This window comes from Ovis canadensis, chromosome 3 (assembly GCF_042477335.2).
Source record: "Ovis canadensis isolate MfBH-ARS-UI-01 breed Bighorn chromosome 3, ARS-UI_OviCan_v2, whole genome shotgun sequence".
In the NCBI taxonomy this organism is placed as follows: domain Eukaryota; kingdom Metazoa; phylum Chordata; class Mammalia; order Artiodactyla; family Bovidae; genus Ovis; species Ovis canadensis.
The window spans coordinates 191,672,327-191,683,657 of record NC_091247.1 but is presented as its reverse complement, the minus strand read 5'-3'; positions in this window follow the sequence as shown (position 1 = coordinate 191,683,657).

The following is an 11,331-nucleotide window of genomic DNA, read 5'->3' as shown; positions in this document are numbered from 1 at the left end:
TTTCTCTCTTAAATATTTGGAATTCTACCAACTAGTGAACACATCTTACTGGTGATTTTTGTTTTGGAAGATCATTAATTATTGATTTGATATCTTTACTAGTTACAGGTATATTAAGATTGACTATTTCTCCTTTTGCTAGTTTTGACTAATATTGCCTTTCAAAGAATTGGTCCATAGGAATAAATTACATTATTAAATTTGTGTGCATAGAGCTGTTCATAATATCCCTTTATTTTTGTTTTTATATCCAAGAGATCTATTGTGATGTCCTATTCTTAATTTCCAATATTAGTAATTTGTGTTGTCTCTCTTTTTTCTTAGCCTGGCTATTCTTTCAATTTTATTAATCTTTCCAATTTTTATGATTTTTCCTATTGATTTCCTGTTTGCAATTTCATTGATTTCTGCTTTAATTGCTATTAGTCCCTTTCTTCCACTTAATTAAATTTAATGTACTCTCTTTTTTCTAGTTTCCTAATGTAGAAGCCTAGATAACTGATTTTAGAGCTTTCTTATATTCTAAAAATATATATTTAATGCTTTAAAATTTTCCCTAAGCTCTACTTTTGCTGCATCCCACAAATTTTAAGTTGTATTTTCATTTAGATAAAATCTCCTCTGCGCTATGTGTTATTTAGATGTGGGTTGTCTAATTTCCAAGTATTTGGTGATTTCTCAGCTATTTCTGTTATTGATTTCTAACTGACTCAACTGCTGTATGAGAACAGAAATTGTATGCTTTCTATTCTTTTAAATTTGTTAGAATGTGTTTTATGGTCAAGTTTGCTTCCCAAACTCTTTTGGTTTTACATGTAAACTTAAGAAGAATATATATTCTGCCATTGTTGGATGTAGATAATTACATTCAGCTGATTGATGCTGTTGTCAAATTCAGCTATTTCCTTACTGATCTTTTGCCTGCTGTATCTGTCCATTTCTGATAGAGGGATGTTAAAATCTCCAACTATAACATACTGATATATTTCTCCTTGCAGTACTATCAAGTTCTGCCTCATGTATTTTGATATCCTCTTGTTAGATTACTATGTCTTCTTAGGGGGTGACCCCCTTAGGGGTTAAAGATTATTATGTCTTCTTAGGTTATTCATCTCTTTGCCTTTAACTTCATTAATGTTCCCTCTTTATCCCTAATAACTTCCTTTGCTCTAAAGTCTGATCTGTCTGCAATTAACATTGATAATTCTGCTTTATTTTGTTTAGTATTATCATTGTATATCTTTCTCCATCCCTTTCCTTTTCATCTTTCAGTACAGTTCAGTTGAGTGGCTCAATCATGTCTGACTCTTTGGGACCCCGTGGACTGTAGCACGCTAGGCTTTCCTGTCCATTACCAACTCCCGGAGCTTGCTCAAATTCATGTCCATCGAGTGAGTGATGCCATCCAACCATTTCATCCTCTGTCATCCCCTTCTCCTCTTGCCTTCAATCTTTTCTAGCATCAGGGTCTTTTCCAATGAGTCAGCTCTCTGCATGAGGTGGTTGAATTATTAGAGTTACAGCTTCAGCATTAGTCCTTCCATGAATGTTCAGAACTGACTTCCTTTAGGATGGACTGGTTGGATCTCCTTGCCATTCAAGGGATTCTCAAGAGTCTTCTCCAACACCACACCTCTAAAGCATCAATTCTTTGGTGTTCAGCTTTCTCTGTAGTCTAACCCTCACATCCATACATGACCACTGGGAAACCATAGCTTTGACAGAATGGACCTTTGTTGGTAAAATAATATCTCTGCTTTTTAATATGCTATCTAGGTCAGTCATAGCTGTCCTTCCAAGGAGCAAGTGTCTTTTCATTTTCATGGCTGCAGTCACCATCTGCAGTGATTTTGGAGCCCATGTATTTGCCATGAAGTGATGGGACCAGATGCCATGATCTTAGTTTTATGAATGTTGAGTTTTAAGCCAAATTTTTCACTCTCCTCTTTCACTTTCATCAAGAGGCTCTTTAGTTCTTCTTCACTTTCTGCCATAAGAGTTGTATCATCTGTGTATCTGAGATTATTGACATATGTCCCAGCAATCTTGATTCTAGCTTGCACTTCATCCAGCCTGGCATTTCACATGATGTACTCTGCATATAAGTTAAATAAGTAGGGTAACAATATACAGCCTTGACATACTCCTTTCCCAATTTGAAACCAGTCTGTTGTTCCACATCCAGTTCTAACTGTTGGTTCTTGACTTGCATACAGATTTCTCAGGAGGCAGGTAAGGTGGTCCGGTATTTCCATCTCTTGAAGGATTTTCCACGCTTTGCTGTGATCCACATAGTCAAAGGCTTTGGTATAGTCAATAAAGCAGACTTAGATGTTTTTCTGGAACTCTCATGCATCTTTGATGATCTCTGGATCCTCTAACTTTTCTACGTCCAACTTGAACATCTGGAAGCTCGCAATTCGTGTACTGTTGAAGCCTGGCTTAGGGAATTTTGAGCATTACTTTACTAGCATGTGACATGAGTGCAATTGTGTGGTAGTATGAGCATTCTTTGGCATTGCCTTTCTTTGGGATTGGAATGAAAACTGACCTTTTCCAGTCCTGTGGCCAGTGTTAAGTTTTCCAGATTTGCTGGCATATTCAGTGCAGCACTTTCACAGGGTCATCTTTTAGGATTCGAAATAGCTCAACTGGAATTCCATCACCCCCACTAGCTTTGCTCATAGTGATACTTCCTAAGGCCCACTTGACTTCACATTCCAGGATGTCTGGCTCTAGGTGAGTGAGTGATCACACCATCGTGGTTATCTGGGTCATCAAGATCTTTTTGGTATAGTTCTTCTTTGTATTCTTGCCATCCCTTCTCAATATCTTCTGCTTCTCTTAGGTTCATACCATTTCTGTCCTTTATTGTGCCCATCTTTGTACGAAACATTCCCTTAGTATCTCTAATTTTTTTTGAAGAGATTTCTGGTCTTTCCCATTCTATTGTTTTCCTCTATTTATTTGCACTGGTCACTGAGGAAGACTTTCTTATCTCTCCTTGTTATTCTTTAGAGCTCTGCATTCAAATGGGTATATCTTTCCTTTTCTCCTTTGCCTTTTGTTTCCCTTCTTTTCACAGCTATTTGTGAGGCCTCGTCAGACAACTATTTTGCCTTTTACCATCTCTTTTTCTTGGGGATGGACTTGATCACTGCCTCCTGTACAATGTCACGAACCTCAATCCATAGTTCTTCAGGCACTCTGTCTATCAATCAGATCTAATCCCTTGAATCTATTTGTCACTTCCACTGTATAATCATAAGGGATTTGATTTAGGTCATACCTGAATGGTCTGGTGGTTTACCCTATTTTCTTCAATTTAAGTCTAAATTTGGCAATAAGGAGTTCATGATCTGAGCCACAGTCAGCTCCTGATCTTACTTTTGTTGACTGTGTACAGCTTCTCCAACTTTGGCTGCAAAGAATAAAATCAGTCTGATTTCTGTATTGACCATCTGGTGATGTCCATGTGTAGAGTCATCTCTTGTGTTGTCAGAAGAGGGTGTTTGCTATGACCAGTGCGTTCTCTTGGCAAAACTGTGTTAGCCTTTGCCTTGCTTCATTTTATACTCTAAGGCCAAATTTGCCTGTTACTCTAGGTATCTCTTGACTTCCTACTTTTGCATTTCATCTCTATGTGTCTCTATATTTAAATTATCTAAATCCTGTAGACAACACATGGTTGGGTCTTGTTTTTGTTTTTTTTTTTTTTTTTGATCCATTCTTATAATCTTTTCATTACATATTTATATCACTGACATTTAAGAGGACTACTGATATGGCTGTATAAATATCTCCCATATTTGTGATTGGTTTTTATTTTTTATTTTTTTGCCCTTATTCTTTGTTCTCATTTTCGTGTTTTGCACTTTTTCTGTTTTTTGGTGGTTTTAATCAAGCATTTTATATGGCTCTTCTATATATTTTACTTCTAATTTTTTATTCACTGGTACTCTTCTTTTCTCTACAAAGATCCAAACTTCTGACCAGTTTCATTTTCTTTCTCTCTGAAGAACTTCTTTTAATATTTTTTGCTAAGTAGTTCTAATGGCAACAAATTTCTTCAAATTTTATTAATCTGAGAAAGTCTTCTTTTCTCTTTTACTTTTGAAATATAATTTTATGTGGCACAGAATTCTAGGTTGATGATCTTTTTTCTCTCAACAGTAAACATTACATTTCACGCTATTCTTTGAGTATTATCTGAGGAGAAATTGGGTGAATTTAAGAATTCTTATTTTTGTTTCTCTATAGATAAGGTGTTTTATTCCTCTGACTTTCTTCAAGATCTTTTTTTTCTTTACCTTTGATTTTCTAACATTTGAATATGAAAACCTTAGGTATACATTTGTAGATTGGTGGGGTTTTGGGTTTTGTTTTTTATTTTTGTTTGCTTTTGCATTTATCCTGCCTAGTTTTTCTGAGATTTCTGGATGTGTGGTGTGGTGTCTAAAATTGATTTGGATTTATTCTCAATAATTATTGCTTCAAATATTGGTTTGTTTCTCTCTTTCATTTTCTTCTGGTATTCTCATTATGCACATATATTTTGTAGTTGTCCCATAGTCTTTGGATATTTTTCTTGCTTTTTTCTTTTTTTCTTTTTACTCTTCAGCTTTGGAAAGAATGCTCAAACTACCACACAATTGCACTCATCTCACATGCTAGTAAAGTAATGCTCAAAATTCTCCAAGCCAGGCTTCAGCAATACATGAACTGTGAAATTCCAGATGTTCAAGCTGGTTTTAGAAAAGGCAGAGGAACCAGAGATCAAATTGCCAACATCCGCTGGATCATGGAAAAAGCAAGAGAGTTCCAGAAAAACATCTATTTCTGCTTTATTGACTATGCCAAAGCCTTTGACTGTGTGGATCACAAGAAACTGTGGAAAATTCTGAAAGAGATAGGAATACCAGACCACCTGACCTGCCTCTAGAGAAATTTGTATGCAGGTCAGGAAGCAACAGTTAGAACCGTACATGGAACAACAGATTGGTTCCAAATAGGAAAAGGAGTACATCACAGCTGTATATTGTCACCATGATTATTTAACTTATATGCAGAGTACATCATGAGAAATGCTGGGCTGGAAGAAGCACAAGCTGAAATCAAAATTGCTGGGAGAAACATCAATAACCTCAGATATGCAGATGATACCACCCCTATGGCAAAAAGTGAAGAGGAACTAAAAAGCCTCTTGATGAAAGTGAAAGAGGAGAGTGAAAAAGTTGGCTTAAAGCTCAACATTCAGAAAACGAAGATCATGGCATCCGGTCCCATCACTTCATGGGAAATAGATGGGGAAATAGTAGAAACAGCATCAGACTTTATTTTGGGGGGGCTCCAAAATCACTGCAGATGGTGACTGCAACCATGAAATTAAAAGACGCTTACTCCTTGGAAGAAAAGTTATGACAAAGCTAGATAGCGTATTCAAAAGCAGAGACATTACTTTGCCAACAAAGGTCCATCTAGTCGAGGCTATGGTTTTTCCAGTGGTCATGTATGGATGTGAGAGTTGGACTGTGAAGAAGGCTGAGTGCCGAAGAATTGATGCTTTTGAACTGTGGTGTTGGAGAAGACTCTTGAGAGTCCCTTGGACTGCAAGGTGATCCAACCAGTCCATTCTGAAGGAGATCAGCCCTGGGATTTCTTTGGAAGGAATGATGCTAAAGCTGAAACTCCAGTACTTTGGCCACCTCATGCAAAGTGTTGACTCATTGGAAAAGACTCTGATGCTGGGAGGGATTGGGGGCAGGAGGAGAAGGGGACAACCCAGGATGAGATGGCTGGATGGCATCACTGACTCAATGGACGTGAGTCTGAGTGAACTCTCGGAGTTGGTGATGGACAGGGAGGCCTGGCATGCTGCGATTCATGGGTTGCAAAGAGTTCGACATGACTGAGAGACTGAACGGAACTAAACTGAACTGATTGTCATATCCTCAAGTTCAGAGATTCTTTCCTCAGTGATATCTGGTCTATCAATGAGCCCAGAAGACATTCTTCATTTCTGCTACAATATTTTCCATCTCTTGCATTTACTTTTTATTCTTTCTTAGAATTTACATCTCTCTGTTATATTATTCATCTGTTCTTGCATATTATCTATTCTTTCCACCAAAGTCTTCAGCATCTAATGATAGTTTTAAAGAAATTCTTGGTCTTATAATTCCAACATTCCTGCCATATCTGACTGATTTTGATACTTGTTCAGTGTCTTCACACTGCCTTTTTTTACCTCTAGTATACCTTGTAATATTTGTTGTGGTGATGGTTGTTGAAAGCTGATCTGAGTGCTGGGTAAAAGTAATCACAATAAATAGGCATTTAGTAATGTAATGGTTATATATGAAGACGGGAAGCATTGTATAATCCTATGGTTATGTCTCAATCTTTTGGTAAGTCTGTGCCCCTGGGCTGTGAACTTCACAGATTCTTCTCAGTTTTTCCCACATTAGATGGAATGAGACAGGGGAGGGGGCTGGAGTCAGGTGTTTCCCTTTCTGCAGTTATGTTGGGTTCTGATAAAATCTCTACAGTTTAGGCTCTAGCAAAATAATTTTTCTTCATGGCAACCTTGTTAAGAAGAGCAGAATATTCTGGCTTTTAAAAAATGGTTCTTTCCCCCCTCCCACTGTGGAAATACCAGGGGATTATTCACTTGAGAACTTGCGAGATGCTAGAAGTAAAACTCACAAAAGCGTGTCCCCTCCTGCCTGATTATTGTGTCTCCCTGGTGACTGTAACTCTCAGCGTTGTCCACACTGAGCCTCCAGCAATTCATCTGCTGCAGGTCAGGCATTCCTACTGGCACTGATAAGGGGAAGGTTTCTGCTACAGGTCAGTTTCTCTTTCTGTCAGTTGTGATTTCCTGTACCCACTCATTTGTTTCTCCACTTTTGGTGGCAGTAGTTTGCCCTGTGACTTCATTTCTCTGCCAAATCTAAAAAGAATTATTTTTTACTTTGTTCAGCTTTTTCTTTGTTGAAATGGTGTGGTTACTCATAGCATTTTATAAAGTAAACATTTTAATATAATTTAAATAAAGACATAGACACGAGCATATGATGTCTTAATCTTTCTTTTTCTTTTTCCATCTTTGCCTGGTACTCCACTCTCATATTTCCCCTTCATGCATTAGTGCTTCTCCTTCCCCAACCAAGGTAACATGTTAATAACCTAGTATGTATCCTTTGAAGGATACATGAATCCTTTTTTCCCAAGCTTTCATAGACCTATAAATCTATACATATACACATAGCAGTGAAGTCGCTCAGTCGTGTCCGACTCTTTGCAACCCCATAGACTGTAGCCTACCAGGCTCCTCTGTCCATGGGATTTTCCAGGCAATAGTACTGGAGTGGGTTGCCATTTCCTTCTCCAGGGGATCTTCCCAACCCAGGGCTCGAACCCGGGTCCCCTGCATTGTAGACAGACGCTTTACCATCTGAGCCACCAGGGAAGTCCATATATATATACACATACATATTCAGTTATTTGACATTGATTCAATATGAACAAAATCACATTATACATGTTTTCAGCATATTACTTTCTTCATAAACCAAACCTCCTGGAAATTTGTGCAATTCAACTGGCATAGCTTGAATTTATTCTTTTTAATGTCTTCATAATAGTCAGTAGAGAAGATATGCTTTTAGCTAATTCAGCTGTAACCCTATTGTGCTCTATAACAGTTCTCCAAAATTCTCTCAATGGCATCATTCTCAGAAAACTCTGGATGTTATGACTCAGGGTTTGAGAAAACACTTGAATACACCCATATTTAGAGTCAGAATGTATGAGTTTAGTCTCCACCTGTTACACTTTCACAATGGTCAATAAAGGAGTTACATAACTTTTAAGGACCTATATATCTCCATAAAGGAAAAGAAAACAAGAAAAAATTCTATAAAATCCGTATGAGATTAAAGCCCAGGTTGACATTATGATTTCTGCCTTCTTAATACTGAACAAAAAGCCTGTTATCTATGTTAGAATGAGTGCCATTTGGGATTTTGATAACTATAAATAGGCATTGTTTTAAAACACTAAGGTTACAATAATTGGTTATACAGCAACAGAAAACTAATTAAGTGACCTTATTCAAGACATAAGTCCAGTCTTCCATACTCTAAAATAAAAGAGTGGGCCCAAAGGATGAGCTTTCTAGTTGTAGAACATTATATTTTTATGATTTGACTGTACATCAAAATCAATGTATCAGTTTCCATGATACTCTTGATTAACAGAAACATGGTTTGTTTGTTTCAGCAGCATTTAGCAATTATACCACTTTGGGAATACTTGGGTAAATTTACAGTCTCCAACTCTGAGGTGTCATTAGAATGCTTAGACATATTATTTTAGATCTGTCATATTTTAAAACTATTTTGCATATGAAATTAAAAAGCTCCAGGCAGATTAAGAGAAAAACATTTATTTTATGGGGTTGAATAAAATGGTAAGTCATTAAGCAGCAGTTAGGGAGAGAAGACTGAAAACAGAAGCTAGTTATTTTAATAATCTATTTCTCAACATTGACCATGAGCAGTCACGGTTTTAAGATACAACCCTGGAGACTACTCTCTAACCAAATCAGCATGGAGCTGAATTGTCTTGACAAGAGTTGTGTGTACAGCATGTGTGAGGATGCAGAACCCATCTCATAAAATCAAAATCCTTTGCAGACTTATCAGCACTTGTGCCCATTGGAGAGCAAGATGATAAAATATCTAGCAAGTCTTCTGTCCATGACTTCAAAAGTGGATGAGAATTTTAAGATTTCTAGTAAAATACTCACTTGAAATGGTCTTGAATCATAGATATCTCTCACAAGAAAAAAACAAAAAAGTAAATAAGCAAGTTTCCACCCCAAATTGCCTGAATTTATTTTCTAGAGCTGTAGTAATAAATTACTGGGTAGCTTAAGCAACAAAGTTTTATACTGTCACAGCTCTGGAGGATGGAAGTCTGATCTCAAGGTGAGGGCCTTGCTCCTTGTGGAGGTTCTAGGGGAGAATCCTTCCTTGTCTTCTGGCTTCTAGAAGCTGTCTACATTCCTTGGCTTTCTTTCCTTGCCCCCCACATTGCTCCAATTTCTGTCTTGTCTTCAAATCACTTTATCCAACATGTGGCTCATATGGTAAAGAATCTGCCAGCAATGCAGGAGACCCAGATTCAATCCCTGAATCAGAAAGATAGCCTGGAGAAGGGAATGCCTACCCACTCCAGTATTCTTGCCTGGAGAATCTCATGAAAAAAAGAGTCTAGTGGGCTACTGTCCTTGGGATCACAAAAAGTCAGACATGACTGAGCAACTAAGCATGCTATCACTCTATGTGTTTCAAATGTCCCTCTGCCTTTTGTTTATAAAGGCAATTGCCATTGGATTTAGGGCCCATCTGGACAACCCAGTACGACCTTTTCTGAAGCCTTTTAATTTCATTGCATATGCAAAGACTCTTCCGTCCAAAGCAGGTAACAGTCATAGGTTTCAGATATCTGCACCAGGACATATATTTTAGGAGCCACAATTCAACCTACTATGTAATAGGGAAGAATCTTTGTATTCTGTTAAAAGTTAATCACTAAAAAGGTGTTGCCTATAAACTTAAATTATACATAATAGCCCCACTCTGGAAACCCTGACTCTCAGGTAATGAGCACTAAGCTAAAATAACTTTGCTTACCTCGCAGGAAACATCCTTACCAGGCCCACTTTTGAATGACTGCAGGAAGGAAAAAACACATCGCCTTCTGAGGCTGACTGGAGCCAGGAAATGTTTGACTTTACTCTCTCCTCATTTAGTATAAAAGAGGCCTGAATTCTAACTCACACAAGTTGGCTCTTTGGAACATGAGTCCTCCATATTCTTGGTCTGCCAGCTTTCTGAATAAAATTGCTATTACCTTCCCTACCAATTCACTTTTTCGATTTATTGGTCTGTTGCAGGGTGAGTAGTATGTGCTTGGAGGCAATAATGACTACATGGTTTCTTCTCGCTGTTATATGCTTATGGGTTGATTTATGTCTTTCTCTACATTTCTCCCAAATTCATGTGTTGGAGTCCTAACCCTCAGTACCTCAGAATGTGACTTTATTTGGAAATTTGTTGTTGTTAAGTTGTGTCATACTCTTTGCAACCCATCGTCTGCAGCACGCCAGGCTTCCCTCTCCTTCATCATCTCCTACAGCTTGTTCAAACTTATGTTCGTTGAGTCAGTGATGCCATTGAACCATCTTGTCCTCTGGTGTCCCCTTCTCCTCCTGCCTTCAATCTTTCCCAGCATCAGGGTCTTTTATAATGAGTCAGATCTTCATATCAGGTGGCCAAAGTATTGGTGCTTAAGCTTCAGCATCAGTCCTTGTAATGAATATTCAGGACTGATTTTCTATAGGATAGACTGATTTGATCTCCTTGCAGTCCAAGGAACTCTCAAGAGTTTTCTCCGGCATGACAGCTGAAAAGAATCAATTCTTTGCATTCAGCCTTCTTTATGGTCCAACTCTCACATCCATACCTGACTACTGGAAAAACCATAGATTTGACTAGATGGACCTCTGTCAGCAAAGTGATGTCTCCAATTTTTACTATGCTGTCTAGGTTGGTCATAGCTTTTCTTCCAAGGAGCAAGTGTCTTTTAATTTCGTGGCTGCAGTCACCATCTGCAGTGATTTTGGAGCCGAAGGAAATAAAGTCTATCACTGTTTCCATTGTTTCTCCATCTATTTGCCATGAAGTCATGGGACCAGAAGCCAAGATCTTTGTTTTTTGAATGCTGAGTTTTAAGTCAGGGTTTTCACTCTCTTCTTTCACCTTCATCAAGTGGCTCTTTAGTTCCTCTTTGCTTTTCGCCATAAAGGTGATGTCATTTGCATGGCTGAGGTTATTGTCATTTCTCCAGGTAATCTTGTGCATCATCCAGCCAGGCATTTTGCGTGATGGGAATAGTGTTGCAAATGTAATAAGTTTAGATGAGGCCATTAGGATGAGACCTAGTCTAATATGACTGGTGTCTTTATAGAAAAAGAAAATTTGGACACAGACATATACATGCACATAGAGAATACAAAGTGAAGATGGAGGTAATGACCAGGGTTATACTTCTAGAAGTCAAGAAAAGCAGAAAAATTGTCAGCAAAAACTGGAAGCTAGGTAGGTGGCACAAAACTGATTCTCCCCCACAGCTTTCAGAAAAAGAATCCTGTCAACACTTTGATCTTAAACTTCCAGACTCCAGAACTGTGAGATAATTTCTGTTTAATTCACCCCTCCATGTGCTTTATTAAGGCAGTCCCAGCAAATGAATACATTATCC